The sequence below is a fragment of the Haemaphysalis longicornis genome, unplaced genomic scaffold (genome assembly GCF_048455015.1).
Source record: "Haemaphysalis longicornis isolate Haplotype H1 unplaced genomic scaffold, Haemaphysalis longicornis Haplotype H1 scaffold_10, whole genome shotgun sequence".
NCBI classification, from domain to species: Eukaryota; Metazoa; Arthropoda; class Arachnida; order Ixodida; family Ixodidae; genus Haemaphysalis; species Haemaphysalis longicornis.
Genome location: NW_027526204.1, coordinates 99,764,560 through 99,780,671, shown reverse-complemented (window position 1 = coordinate 99,780,671; position 16,112 = coordinate 99,764,560). Strand labels below are relative to the sequence as shown.

The window sequence follows — 16,112 nt, the reverse complement described above, 5'->3', positions numbered from 1 at the left end:
TCCTGCTTCCACCGCCGTCCTCTGTCCGCAGCCTAGCAACGGAGCTAGCTACCGTGCCTAGCAACGGCGCCGGATTTCCGACGCGTGAGGGCGCTCGCATAGCGCCCCCTCTCCCCCCTCGCCTACTCTCCTAAAGCCCCTTTACTACTCTCCAGCTCGCAACACCCTCTCTCGGCGCGCCAGCCAGGCCACTACCCTATATAAAAAAAAAACAGCATCCGGTTTCGATCCGAGGACTTTGCGGCCGCAGCGCGACGCTCTACCGACTAAGCCACGGACGCGACGCTGGTATCAGTGTTAGTAACGCGCCTTATATCTTTAACGCATTCAAACTACGTCGTCAGCGGCGTGCGTTGGCGACTCAGCGGCGTTATTCGCACTTTCCAGCAACGGTGGCGCCACCGCGCGCCTTTTTTCCGAAGCTGTTTGTAGATGATCGGCGTCCCGGCCGAAGGCAGCGGGAGCGTTCGGAAACGTGGGGATTGAGAACGCAACACCAAAAAGCAATCGCATGTGCTGTGTACCGCAGTATAGAAATCGCTCAGTGCCGGGAAAAGCCAGCGTTCATACCTTTCTTAGAGATTAGAAAGCCCGAAAGGTTTGGATAACTATATATGCTCCGCATTGGAAAAGGTGTCAGCAACACAATGGGGTTTGCAGTAGTCACTTCACGAAAGCTGACTTCTTCTGGAGCAATATCCGTAAGTTTAGTTCGCTCTCTCGTTATTGATGGTGTGTTTTTCATGCAAGTTGAGTGCGTCATTTATTAATAGATGGTTTGCAGCCACTGAAACCGCGGTTGAAGAAAGGCACCGTGCCTCCACATAACATTCCTATGCGCACGCACGAGAAGAAAGTGAAGCCAAGAACCAACAGGAGAACGTCATCGTTCTTTTATTAACGTGCTGGTTTCTTTTAATAAATGCTGCATTCCAGATGCATTTTGTGCTTTGTTGGGTTGTTTGTGCTTCGTTCTCTTTCTAGCATTATGTGTGATTACTGTTTTGAACTTGCTGCTTTTTTTTTCTTTCTAACCCCCCCCCCCCCCCCCCCAGGAATGGGTGATGTAGGTATTTGTAATAAATAAATAAACTTGTTATTACGGCATCGCCGTTTCCGACAGCGCGCTGAAAGCACAGCACAGCTGATGTAACGGCCCTGCCGCAGAGGCGTCAGGGTTTGATATTTAGTTTCGGTATTTTTATTATTACCTGTAACCTGCATAAACGCCGTTGTATCTTTCCTTGTAAAAACAGCTCACAAACTTATAATTTACTCGCATTATTAGCACTTAACCAGACACAATTGCGCAAGTGGCATTAACAAAATGCTGTTCTCGGTTGCGTCTACCGAGCTCTGCTTGGCGCCAAATAAATATTCGTAAAGTGTGCTTGAACAATTTTACGAGCATGGATGGAAGTGTAGCATCCTTTATAGAACCTATAGTGCCAACAAATGTTCACGCAGTGCGGTTGGCTGGTGACGCAATTCGGTTGCAGGCACAATCCCTCGACGCTCAGCATGTCATCTGTGGCCTCCCTACTATGTGACTGGCGTTATAAACTGCTTCGCCTTCGACAAAGCACCTTCGTGTCTCATCGGCAAGGAAAAAGAGGGTCTGAAGAGACACTAATTGGCCCGGATCGGCTTTTCTCTCCAGACGTCCGAGCATCGTCCCGTCCTCCATTTTGGGTACCCCGGCGCGCCACCTATATTCGCTGGAAAGTGCGAATAGCGGCTTGATAACTGCGTGGTGTACACGTGATGCTACAAACCCGCTAGTTCTGCATTCTCTCACGTGACTGCGCCTCCTCTCCCTTCACTCCGGTCGGCGCTTCGCAGCTGCGGACATCGAAACCCTTAACGGTCCACTTTAGCGACCACAAGGCGGTCGTAATGACCGTCGCATACAACGACAACACAAACAAGTGCTGAAATAAATACTGTCGTTTCACTTTACTTTGCGTGTGTGTGTGTGTGTGTGTGTGCGTGATTACATTCCCTCTCGAACATCTCTCGAACATACACGTTAATTCACCAAGATTTCCGCAGAGGGACAAACGAGGCGTGTTAAGCCGAACGTGATCACGAGGGGGTGTTAATGTAACTAACGGGCAAAATGCCACCAAACTTCAACAAACTCCCCCTCATAGCATCACCCCGTGCTTCGCACTTCCTCATACTCCCCTTCGGGGAAATGCGGGGGAATTTTTTCCTCAAATGTACCTCTTTCCTCAAATGTACCTGTAGTTTTCTTCGCGTTAAAGGAGCCATGAAGAGAAAACACAAGTTTGGTTCATTCGAAAGATTGCCTCGTTAGAACCATAACGACACCACTTATAACGCAAACTTCGCTCAAATAAGCTCTAGTTATTATTGTATGAAACTCTATGGCTATGAGAACAAGGCGAGCGCCTATAGTGCTCTGCACTTAAAAGTGACTCTCGGACTCCAAAAAAGTAACACAGTTGACAACATTGCCACAGCGGTGGCTACCTCAATCGGCTGCTCCCGGATCTCTGCCCGTCGCGCGGATAGTTCGCGGCACCCCGACATTCCTAGGAAACGATGCACAGCGAAAAGGGTTCGAGCGGCTGCGCCCCGAATCTCTCGTGTACTATGACAACCCGGTGGGCTTAAAACAAGGGAACACAACACAGCGCAAATAAGCTAAACTACATCAAGCTGCCGGCAATCTCCATTGATTGGTCTACTCGAACTTCAAAATATTGGAGAGAGAGAGAGAGAGAGAGAGAGAGAGAGAGAGAGAGAGAGAGAGAGAGAGAGAGAGAGAGAGAGAGAGAGAGAGAGAGAGAACGATCTTTAATGAAACTGGCGATGTCGGCCGAGCTAAGCTGCCTGGCTTGCTACGCCAGATGAATGCGATGACGATAATGATTATAATGATGAAAAGGAATGCATACGATTTTAACTATTTACATAGTCTGATCAAGTCTTGTGTCTTTTAGGTACGCCAATAAAGCTTTCGTAGCACGAGCGGCACGTTTGGAAGAATTCCAATAACATAATACGTCCCTCAGTTGTAGTCCTACGGAGAGCGGCCGGCCCAGACACTACGAAAGACACTCTTTGTGTACTAAAGCGCGCACAATAACAAAGGAGGTTTTGCGGATCTTCACGCACATCACTTTGTGAGCACAGAGGCGAGGTGGATTCGTCGATCTTGCAACAGAAGTATCGCGTGTAAACGACACTCTACCGCATACGGTGCAGTACTGCTTCATCATGCTTGGATAGTCCAGGTGGCCTCTTAAAATTACAAAGTGGGTCGATAGAATAGAGGGGCGCGTAATGACGGGATGCGTCTGCCCAAATCAATCGCTCCATGACTCAAGCACACTGGATGCAAGTGCTAAAGCACCTGTTTTCGAGAAAATGGCGCCGGTATTTTGGATCCACGTTGGTCATGCGTTGTGGGCGCTGCAGCGTTCGCCTTCACATTTCCAGCTATCCCGCAACGGTCAGGGAGCCACTGGAGAGCTATTTGATGGAGAGCTTTCAGAGCGTGAAGATGCAAAGCTTGTACATCAAGTACAAGCTGATCTTTGGGGAAAGACGCCAGACATTGCAGTGCAGTCCGAGAGTCCGTGAAAATGGCCCACACGCGTTCCGGCTGCTCGATGATGTGAACCAAGTCCAGCCGCAGAGCTGCAATTTCGGTATACCCGTACATGATGATTTGTGATTGAGCTTGGCACTCAGGGTGGTGCGCGATGAAGGTATCCACACCACGACAGTGGATGATGTCGATGACACCGATCCGTCAGTGTACAGATGTGTATGACCTCCGTATGTGTTGTAGATAAATTCAAGAGCAAAAAACCGTAGAGCGGCAGGTGGAATATGCTGCTGGCGTGTAATTCCGGGCACCGCGGTCACTATTTTCATGGGCCGGAACATCCAGGGCGGATGGAGAGGATGTGCTGTCGGCTGGTGATGCTTAAAAAGGCTTTTCTGGTACACCTCTGCGCGCAAAATGTAACATTGCTTCCTTGTAAATTCTACCCAGGACGTGGTGGCTGGTCTGAAGAATCGAGGCCACGTTATGCAGGAGGTTGTCTGGCCTTATTATACCGTCGCCATCGAGCGGACAAGCAATGACACCTTCACGGCCTGCCACGACTTCAGGAGCTTGGCCACGGGATCTTCGGTCGGAGGGGATTTGAACTATAGGGCCACCTGAGGCATTTATAAACCACCATATTCGCACGTGCTGTCGTCTCCTTGGCTTTTCTCACTTTTCCTCGAAAGCCACCTGTCCTAGCGCCTAAGAAACAATACGAGACACCCGTGTACTAGAGAGGATACATACGCCACTGTACCGCTATCCTGCCTTAAATTTTACGAGTACTGATCACTGACATCGGCTGGGTGTGTTTTCACCAAAACCTCCGTGCGGAAAAATTAACAATGTTTCTCTTAATTCCAATCACGGCGTATTAAGTTTTGCTCGGTGTGGTTCTACGCAGAACTTACTCCTTTTATTTCCTTGACACCTCGCACAGAATGAGGTAAAATTTCGTTCGCATGTTCCTGTACCCGAACGTATCGTTAGTGCGGTACGTCATAAAGGCAAGTAAAATGAGAGGGGTCGGTATAAACCTGTATAATATGACTGGAAGATCCCTGCTGTTGTAGCAATTGCCGGTATCGGCACTGAATCCCTGCATACAATGGAGAAGACAAGTTTGACTGATTCCCAGTCCGGTTGCCATCGCTACACCATGGGTCTTATCACCAACCTTTCCCTTTCCATCCGCACCCAACGACCCGCACTACCGGACATCCGTCTTGTATGGATCCCAGGGCATTCGTCTCTTCCCAGGAGTGAGGTGACTCACGCCACTGCCCGCGCCTAAGGCTACCGGGCGTTGCGGGAGGGGATGAACCACCCACCACCCCCAGACCTTCCTACCCTCCAGCCTTTACCTCCCACCTACGCCGATATACTCTCCTTCTACCGTCAGTCCCGCCGCTACTACCCACCACCTCAACCCTCCCTTCCCATCGCGGACGCTCGGATCTGGCGGCGCCTACAGACCAACACTTTCTACAACTACCATCTACACCGCATATCTCCGACCACCTACTCCCTAAACTGCACACACTGCAACTCCCCATTGACAACACTCCACTTGGTATGGCAGTGCCCTACTAACCCTTCACCCCCCACCCACCCATCCTACGAGCAGTGGGAGTGCGTGCTGCGCAGCGGCCAGCTCAAAGACCAGGCTGCACTGGTCGAACGGGCTAGGTCAGCGCCCGTGGCCTACCGGACTAGGATGGCCGCCCTTGCCAGATCTTCTTTAACACCCTCTTTACCCTCACCCAATTTCCAGAAATAAATGTTTACTCTCTCTCTCTCACACTCACACTCACACACTCACACTCACACTCACACACTCTCACTCTCACTCACACACTCACACTCACACTCACACACTCTCACTCTCACTCTCACTCCCGCAACTCACACTCACACTCTCACTCCCGCAACTCACACTCACACTCTCACTCCCGCAACTCTCACTCCCGCAACTCTCACTCCCGCAACTCACACTCACACTCACACTCACACTCACACTCACACTCACACTCACACTCACTCTCACTCTCACTCTCACTCTCACACTCACACTCACACTCACACTCACACTCACACTCACTCTCACTCTCACTCTCACACTCACACTCACACTCACACTCACACTCACACTCACACTCACACTCACACTCACACTCACACTCACACTCACACTCACACTCTCACTCTCACTCTCACTCTCACTCTCACTCTCACTCTCACTCTCACTCTCACTCTCACTCTCACTCTCACTCTCACTCTCACTCTCACTCACACTCACTCACACTCACACTCACACTCACACTCACACTCTCACTCTCACTCTCACTCTCACTCTCACTCACTCTCTCACTCTCACTCTCTCACTCTCACACTCTCACACTCTCACACACTCTCTCACACTCTCTCACACTCTCTCACACACTCTCACACTCTCACACTCTCACACTCTCACACTCACACACTCACACACTCACTCACACTCTCACTCTCACTCTCACTCACACTCTCACTCACACACTCACACACTCACACACTCACACACACACACTCTCACACACACACACACACACACACACACACAATTGGCGCTTCAGAACAGCCTAATATAGTGACAGCTGCAGCAAGCCGGCTATGTACAGCAAGTACTACGGCACTACACCACGGTGCTTCCCAATGCTTCAATCGCAGCGCTCAGCGGTAGTGAGGTGCATTCGATTAGTTGCGACGACGTTGCCGATACCAATGACAACACAAAACGCTGCGAGCCAGATACATCATTCGGTGAGAGTGCGCGCAACAGCCCCTCAATGAGTCATGGCAATGAAGAGTATGAGTGCGTCATGGCGTCAGACGTCCATCCAGATCGTATTCCTAAATCAACACGTCACCGGACAGTTGATTCCACGGTGCCCCATAACGAGGGGATGTATAGCGACATATACCTGAAGCTAAAGGCAATCGCTCCATTACAGTCAAGCCCGGCTATAACGAACCCGGATAAAGCGAATTATGCTATAAATCGAACAAAAATAATTCAGTTACGGAAATACATGGGAAGCATATTCCTTATAACGAAGTTCACATCCGATATATCGAACTCTGGGCGCCTAGAATGGCCGCCAAAATGCATGATCTCGGAGCGGCGATTGAGATGTGGATTGGCCGCGACCACAAAGCAAGAGCCGCGACTGAGACATTGCGCCTCGCACGGAGCGACGTGACGTCCAAAACCTTCCGTAACTGTTTCCGACGCGCGGGACTCGCGACGGAACCCTCCCTATCAGCGAGTCCAGACCAAGACAGCAGCATCGGTGAACTGTGGGAAGAGCTCGCCAGCGTTCCCGATGATGTCGCGAGTGAAATCCGTCCGACGCTTATAATGAAGCGCTTTCGGCAGTCGATGTGCTCCGCCAATGCTTCTTAGATTTTTGAGGACGCGGACTCGAGCTGGTGCAAACAATGTTTCGTGTAGAGAATGCTATGCTAGTTGAAGCCGCCAAAACCAAAGTGAAAACAAAAATCACCGCTTTTTTTTTTTTTGCATTGTTGGCAGTTAAAGGAGCCATGAAGAGAAAATGCAAATTGGTTTTATTTGAAAGATTTCGTGTTTTATAGTGCACCCAGCGCTTGTCCGGATACAAACGGCGCTTTATTCACTGAGAAATTAAATAATTTAGGTTAAAATTTTGATTTTCCCGCTCAATCGTGCGTTTTCGTGGCCCCAAGTGACATCACAGGAACCGACCGCTCTGCAGCCTAGAGTACCTTCATTCACGCTAGGGTAGAGACACGTAACGCTGGCGCCGCCATGTTCGGTTGCTCGCTCGCCGCCGAAGCAAGTCATTGTGTCAAAACCGCGCTAAAATTATCGCCGCAACGCGGTTTACTGAAGAAGTTTGAATCATATTGTCTGTTTCGCGTTGCTAGGTCTCGTGGGAAACGAAAAGAATAACGCGTTGAGCCCGTTGGCCCAATTGCGGCGGCACGGGACCGTTCAAAAATTGTCTCCACCCTGTACAGCGGTGTTGGTTTGTTCCCGCGTTTCTTTACGTTCCGTAACCTAGATGGCGCCACCATACTGTGGCAAGCGTTTGGTTTGTTTTTGCCCGCATTTAAACCTGGCTTGTTTTTGTTCTGGGAGAAAATATTCGTTCCCTGAAACAGTGCTCGCTCGACAAATGGGGTCACGTAAGACACCGTTGCTTGCGTCAATCGGCCAGTGTAGTCTGCGACGCATGCGGCTAAAAGGAGGAAATTATTCCACGTTTTGATTGGCTCCTGAAACCACTGTCAGTTGGGGACAAAAGTTAGGGACATTTAGGGAATTTGTTGTTGCAGTGAGCAGGCTTGATGTGGCGTCGCCTCCTAGGGCATTCCCTGTAAGTAGCTGAGAGGAGGCGATGGCCAGTGTCTAGCAGCAGACGACGCAAGAAACGGCTGGAACTGACGCTTCCTTTTGTAATTACTTCAATTTTTACGGGTGTCTTGCTGAACGATTTTTTTAATGCGGAGCGTGCCTGCCTGACCGTGTCCATGGTGTCGCCCCGAGTTTGTCCTGCGCTGGTTCCTTTATTCTTAAAAAAACTTCAAAATTTCTTTCTCCTCTGTGTGGCCCTAATATATTACTGCTGGCCCGCGCCAACCAATAATCAGATTTGGAGGACGTCTTCTTCATTATTTCTCCGACACTTAATTACCTCTGCGTTTAAGTTTCTGCTTCTTTCAAGAACGATGAGAAAATCATCCGTTCACGGCTGCGAGATTTACTACAACCGCGCGTGCACCCGGGAGAACAGTTATCGCAATAGCAGTTTTACTTGTGCAGTGTGCCACATTTAAACTTAAAAGAAACGTAGGATAAGATACTGCCTTCTCTAGTCAGTTTCCAGATGTGGTCATTCCAAAATGCATATTTATTGGCAATAGATGGTAGCGTAGCTTATTTAGTGGATCTAAGTCTAAACAAATTTGTGTTATTGCAGGATGCTTGATTGCTGACACTAGCCCTTTGTAGTAACCGATGTAAAGCAAGTATTAGATTGCTTCCAACTTACAGGCTTCAAGAGCAGATGTGAAGGCCAGTATTAAAATATGCAAAATCTTGAGAACCTGCTGTTGTAAGAGAACCTGCAGTGTAGCATCTCAATCTTAATGTCTTCTTGTGAAGACCTTTAACATGTTCCTCGGACAAATGTCTTATAACTTTTCAGCTTGAGAGGTAGTAGTAGTAGTATGTATTGTTGAATAAGGCGGACTTAGCCTTGCATAGCTGCCAGCAATTGCTCCGCCTAATCGTCCCCAATACCATATCAAATCTCTCAAAGTCATAACACCTCACTTAGTCCTAAAATAACAGACACGCAATGTCACCACACCTCACTTAGTCCTGTGGACTGCAAGAATCCGAGTAGGAGATGAGACACATCTCTTCGCACAATCCAGTGGTCCCTAGAAAAAATAATGTCCTCCAATGTAGCATGGGCACTCCTACTACTTGAATTGGTTGTGAATGTTGGCTACCTGGCAGTTCGTTTAAACTGCAGCATAAATACCAATAAGTGCCAGGGGACGATGACGTGCAAGTGCTTGGGTATTGTCCTCCATGTTATTTCCACGTTCCTGAACAATGTAAAAGGAATATACCAAATGAAGGAGACAGTTTTTAGTTTTATTTATTCCCAGTTTCACGGCCATAGAAGACGACATATCAGAGGTGCTCAGCACAAACATTGTAGGTGCATCCAGATGCTTGTTGAGACCCCTGTCACTGAAAAGTAAAAAAGAAATAGCATTTTGAAAACTGGTCAAGCACTACATATATTTCCTTAGGAGCCTCCCATTCACAATTCAAATGAACAAACAGCTTAAACACAGTACACTATTATTGTGTTGCTTGCGTGTATGTTTTTTAGTATGCGTGTGGACACTGACGTTTCTGCTGTATCTTTTTTCCTTTATTTTTTTTCTTGTACGCACGTGGCAGAATTCTCTTATGTTATTATTCTTCGTTTAATCTGCTCAGGTACCACACCCCTCATTAATGTCAGTGGGGCCATAAGGGTATCTTGAATAAATAAACATAGAACACCAAATACATGGTGCTACATCTAGAAATTAACGTTCCTGTAGCAGTTAAAAATTTATAAAATAAATAATAAAATGGCACATTTCCACACATTTCCTAATACAAATAAAAACACGGCCAACTCAAGCTTTCTTCAAAATTTTGTACTATACCAGTCTCTTTGAACCAGGCAAAAAAACTGTAAGCATCTTGAAAACAATTTTATTTGCACGTAAATTGCAGACAGCTTAAAGGAGCCATGAAGAGAAAACACAAGTTTGGTTCATTCAAAAGATTGTCTCGTTAGAATCATACTGACACCACTTTTAACGTAAACTTCGCTCAAATAAGCTACATAATTACGAAAAACGGGAATGGTCATGCGACCCACCAGCTCATTCCCCGCAACAGAACCTATGATGTCACATGAGCTAAGCTCTGCGATTGGCGGAGGCTGGCAGAAGCAGACACAAATTAGGTAGAGCTGTAATTACAAACTAGACGAACGAGCGATTTGCGCTTAAATTTAGGGCACATTCTTTACAAAGCAATAAGAATGATGGGACAAACAGTGGAAATTATGAAAGCACATGTAAACATAGAAGTACTGATGCATTCTGCTGTTCGTACTGCGCACAGCATGCTTGGTTTAGCAGCACAGCACTACGGGGCTTGGGGCTGTCTCAGACGACACTGGCCGATTGACGCAAGCAACCTTGTTTTACGTGACCCCATTTGTCGAGCGAGCACTGTTTCAGGGAACGAATATTTTCTCCCAGAACAAAAACAAGCCAGGTTTAAATGCGGGCAAACACAAACCAAACGCTTGCCACGGTATGGTGACGCCATCTAGGTTACGGAACGTAAAAAAACGCGGGAACAAACCAACACCGCTGTACAGGGTGGAGACAACCTTTGAACGGTCCCGTCCCGCCGCAATTGGGCCAACGGGCTCAACGCGTTATTCTTTTCGTTTCCCACGAGACCTAGCAACGCGAAACAGACAATATGATTCAAACTTCTTCAGTAAACCGCGTTGCGGCGATAATTTTAGCGCGGTTTTGACACAATGACTTGCTTCGGCGGCGAGCGAGCAACCGAAAATGGCGGCGCCAGCGTATACGTGTCTCTACCCTGTGCGGCGGATGCGTGAATCAATGTACTCTAGGCTGCAGAGCGGTCGGTTCCTGTGATGTCACTTGGGACCACGAAAACGCACGATTGAGCGGGAAAATCAAAATTTTAACCTAAATTGTTTAATTTCTCAGTGAATAAAGCACCGTTTGTATCCGGACAAGCGCTGGGGGCACTAAAACACGAAATCTTTCGAATAAAACCAACTTGCATTTTCTCTTCATGGCTCCTTTAACTTAGGTGTCGCAGAAGCTGTTGTACAACAATGACTTACTTGCTCGTCTCTGTTTTTCTGATTTTGCCCTTCTACGAACAAGTCACATCCTACAGTCGCAATGAGGTTGGTCGACCTGCTAACAGTTACAAAATAGAAAGCTATTGTATTGTGCTTATTTCTAACATTATTTTAAAGTTCTTACTCTCACTCCTGTCACACCTAAGGCTGATTCAGCTGGAGAGCACCCCTATGTTGGCAGCAAATTCTATATAGTGGTATGAAGTGGCAAAGATTTGGCAAAACAAAGCTTTTTTTGTGATGTAAGGATGATGCTCTACCAGGTGAGCGCAAGGGTGGAGATTGCTTCACCTTTGCACGATAATGCATTAATCACGACTAAGTTCAGTTAGGTGTCCTCGACATTTCAGAGAAGTGCCGAGCAAAAACTGTTTTGAAGAACAACTCAGAAATACTAATGGCCAGAAATGGGCGGCTGGGCGGCCAGAATGTTACGGTCTCTCTTAACTCCAAACTAAAAACAAGTCAGCTTAAAACAAGTAAAAAATACCTTAAAGGAGTAGCACCACTATTAAACGTTCATAGCATGATTAGGCTCTACTTAAAAGGAGTACTTGAAATATCAAAGCTGAGATAACTATGCAAAAAGTTTCCTTTGTAGATGCAGATTTTAGTAGCAACCATTCAGTATAACATATTTTAAATCAATTTTAATATTTGCATGCACAACAAAGCTCCGAATGAATACCCTTTCGACACTGGCATAAGCAAGATACGTGGAGTGCCTCGCCATGCAGTTCGCCCCAAACTGCCGACATTAGGGCTCCAGTGACTTAGCCAACACACTGGCTGCTGATGGTGCACGCTGCACTGCCTTGTGAATCATGTCACAGTTTTGGGACTGATATCGTGTGGCCCAGACGTGTGCGGCCATGGCCAGCTTGGGCCACTCTAGGGCACGCATCTAGTCTGATGATGCAATGAGAACAGCGACATCAAGAGTGCCATTCTCTCATGGCGGCCGCCTTGGAGTTCGTTCTGTCCAAGCCAAAACTGACACGAATAAACAAGGCTCAAAATAATTATATATACTGAGGTTGACTATCTAATGTTCCAATCTATGATTCCTGGGCTGGTAGGCACCCATAGAAATGGGAAAAATGTAACACGAGAATTTCATACCAGTACTTTTTTAGAATATTTACATAGACAAATGAACTGCAAGCTAATGACCCTTTCTGCCAGTTGTTGCCCCCATCTGTCCACCATTCCTCAGCTGAGCATGAAAGACTGGTACAATAAAGTGTCAAGTTGAGATCTGACAAGTTTGCAAGCTCAGTGATTCACATTGAACTTTTTGTGAACTTTCTTTACAAGGATTTAACCTATAACCACTCCTCCCTGGCTTGGCTCATGTACAATGCTTAAGCTTCACGCACATACTGTACTTGGTACAGTTTCATTTACTAAAGTGAAGCCTCCAGCCTCTCGCTGATGTGTCTGTAGTCCACCCAAAATGCACTGCAGAAAGCCAACTTTTTCTAATGATGACGATCGTGGGTGAAGTGAACGCTTCCCGTGATCTGAATTGAACCTGGGTCCCTCATGTTATGAAGCTGACATCTATCCCATTGCGTCATTCCAGCACAGTCGAAGCAATCTGGATTTGCATAGAAGTGGAAAATTACACAGGAAATGTACACCTCCATCTAACGACAATGGTTGTACACTACAGAAGGTCATGGATTGCCTGCATCAGTAAAGCTCTAGAGAGCACAACTGCAGCGCATCAGACCGTCCCAATAAGAAACAGGTGTTCAGTACTGGGCTGGTTAATTTGGTGTTGGACTTGGTTTCGGAAAGCTTCACATCCCCCATTTTTGTCGTTTCAACAGATGGGCAGTTGATTTTTTGTTAAGTCTTCCCGTCAGTAACTAGGACACAGCTACATATTTGGTTGTCATACTACCAGGGTGGTCTGCGAGCAGACACAGTCTGTCTGCGGCTAATTTCGAGTGTACCACAAAACGACCCACTTGTGGAGGCATTCACCTGCTTTCCATGGGTACCCAGAAAGGATGTAGACCAAGCCTTGCTCTCCAGGCCCTGCACCAACATCGTAGGGGCCAAGACCAAGCACTTCTTTTTTTCCACTGGAAGCCCTCCTATGCAGATGCTGCAGGAACAGGATTAAATGCTGTGTCAGCACAACTGAAAGTTGGGTAGGCTAATAATACATCTTTGAAAAACAAAATGCGTAAAAGATGGCGACGTGGAATAAGACCACACAGGACAACCCACTACAAGAAAAAGAACACACATACAGCACATTGTTTTGTGTTTTCTGCAAAAGCAGAAGTGGGCAATCTCTGCCGCATTGTTAATAACAAGGATTATTGAAGTAAAGGGAGGAACGAGTGCAGTGTTAACCTTGTGCAGCCTTTAGTTCATTGTACGATTGGCATGGTTTACAGAATTCTGTTGTCATGTAAGTCCGTGTATGTGGGCCAGACAGGACGCCGTCTAAGCGTCCATCTCGGAGAGCACTTGTTTACGGTAACGAAATCAACGGGTGCAAATCTTCCTGCACATGATAAAAAGTGTGGGTGCCACCCTTTGTTTGACGAGGCTGTGGTGTGTCCCTCCTGCCTGTACGCGTTATTTGTGTGCTTTCAAATTTTCAGTGGCTTTATGCCCTGCCACATCCTATTTGTCCCATATGCAGCTTCTTCCATTCACCTTCAATGTACACTTTACTGACAGTTGCTCCTGGTGCCTCCTCATAAAGGGCCCAAAATGCCGCTTAACCTTCACAGCCCCTTGGACGATCTGATTCTGCCGCTGTCATTTGGTCTATCCTTTCTCTCTCCCTCTTCCGTCTTTTTTGGCTCACGATTTCACGCTTTTGTTTTTCCCTTTGGCCGCGATATCCTTACGTTCTCTGTACAGAAGCGACGTTTTCCATTCACCTCCCGCAACGCAACTGAACTGCCCGAAGAGCTAGAACGTTGATGCGTGCACACGGCATACTCGCGAGATTAACGCTATCAAACACATGCATACTTACGATCGAGGCACTGCACTTCAAACATCCAGGACAGCGCTTCGGGGAGTACAGGCCACCGGTTCGATCAAACTTGAGCAATGTTATGGGCTCCTACACAAAAGGAAAAATGAAACGCTTGAAACTGCGGCCGGAGTGTGAAAGGACATAGCATCGTAATTTGAATTGAGCGTGTGCTGCATACTTGGGCGAGAAACAGGGAGTGGGAAAAGAATCCACACGTACTACGTTGGATACACGGAGCAGGTGTTGGTTTGCGCGCCAACGTCTGGTTTGTCGTTTTCCACTGTGTCTGTTCCTCGCCCAAGTATGCAGCGCACGCTAAATTTGATTCAAGATTATACAAAAATCGTTAACATCACAATACAGCTAGGAGGCCGAGCTAGGCGGCCACGTAAGCAAGAATTCACGCAGCTTTAGGGTACACAGTACAGTGGTATAAACACAAAAACTACAACAAACATAAAATAGCGATGTTACTGACCTTGCTGGGAAAATGAGCGCATCGATGCCCTCTTTTCCGCTCTTCCATGTCTGTGACTGCAAACGCCGGAGACCGGCATGGCTGATCTACGCTGAGCTCAGGTACAGGAGGCGATGGCTCAGGCTGCAAGTCTCTCTTGAAATGTCGTAGTAGGTATGTCGGATACGGAGATCGCACCAATACTAGCATTCACGGTATATTCACGCATCTGCAGCTTCACTTGGCAGCAATCAACACAAACACACGCTGGGTACTCAAATCGTTCACTCGGGGGACCCAGGGAAATGCTGCGCCTACTTCGGCGTTGTCCCTAGGCGCTCAAAAACAAGCCCGGTGACGTCACGTTTTGATCACGTGACCCAAGGATTTCTTTCCTCCTTTTAGCCGCTCCGGTCTGCGACAACCCCAAGCCCCGTAGTGCTGTGCAGCTAAACCAAAGCATGCTGTGCGCAGTACGAACAGCAGAACGCATCAGTACTTCTATGTTTACATGTGCTTTCGTAACTTCCACTGTTTGTCCCATCATTCTTATTGCTTTGTAAAGAATGTGCCCTAAATTTAAGCGCAAATCGCTCGTTCGTCTAGTTTGTAAGCTCTACCTAATTTGCGTCTGCTTCTGCCAGCCTCCGCCAATCGCAGAGCTTAGCCCATGTGACATCACAGGTTCTGTTGCGGGAAATGAGCTGGTGGGTCGCATGACCATTCCCGTTTTTCCTAATTATGTAGCTTATTTGAGCGAAGTTTACGTTAAAAGTGGTGTCAGTATGATTCTAACGAGACAATCTTTTGAATGAACCAAACTTGTGTTTTCTCTTCATGGCTCCTTTAAGGCGGAAAGTAGCTTTATTACTTGCAATAACTGGATTATTTTGGTATGGTAATGGCTACTGTACTGTGTTTGTTTCTGCATACGCGGATGGCGGAGTTGGTGAGGGGGGGGGGGGGCAGCGAGGGGGGGGGGGGCTCCCGCGGATTGCGAACTCGTAACAATAAGCTCGTTATAGGCGGTTTCTGCTATATCGAACTATTGGATATATCGAACTAATCGCGGTGCATATTGCAGTTCGCTGTAAACGGGTTTGACTGTAATTAGTGGCTGTGCGTACGAGTGGATATCGCCAGCAGCAATTACCACAACAAGCGGCTCCTGCGACGAATGCCAACAGCGAGTGATGCTCACCGCGGTAATCCCCACGCTTGGCCTGCCCGTACGCGCCGTTTGCGGACACTTGCCCCTTCTGTGTGCTTCCTGCGTCAGAAGCTATAATGTTGAACACTTGCTGTGGACTTGTCCTGGTCTTAAAGACGCACAGGGCTTCATCCTGGGAGACCCCAGGGGCGGTATTCTCGAGTTTTGTCCCTTTTGCGTCCCTTTCGAAAGTGTCCCTTTTGGCGAGCCCTGATTGGCTAAAAGCAAACAACCGGAAGTGACGTAGCGCGGCGAACCTACTGCCAACGCCCATTGCTTAACCGGAAGTACGTCATGATGAAAGGGACGCAAAAGGGACGTTTTCAAAAGGGACA

At 47.6% G+C, this 16,112-nt stretch overlaps 1 long non-coding RNA gene across 1 annotated transcript; it reads right to left on the bottom strand.

The window, feature by feature from the left end:
• Positions 1–9,254: 9,254 nt before the first annotated feature.
• LOC144158949 (uncharacterized) lies at positions 9,255–14,899 on the bottom strand. The gene is made up of 4 exons (XR_013320203.1): positions 14,589–14,899; positions 14,108–14,197; positions 13,093–13,216; positions 9,255–9,374 (listed from the first exon to the last, which is right to left on the bottom strand). It is a non-coding gene; the product is annotated as an uncharacterized LOC144158949 (long non-coding RNA).
• Between the last annotated feature and the right edge of the window lie 1,213 nt (positions 14,900–16,112).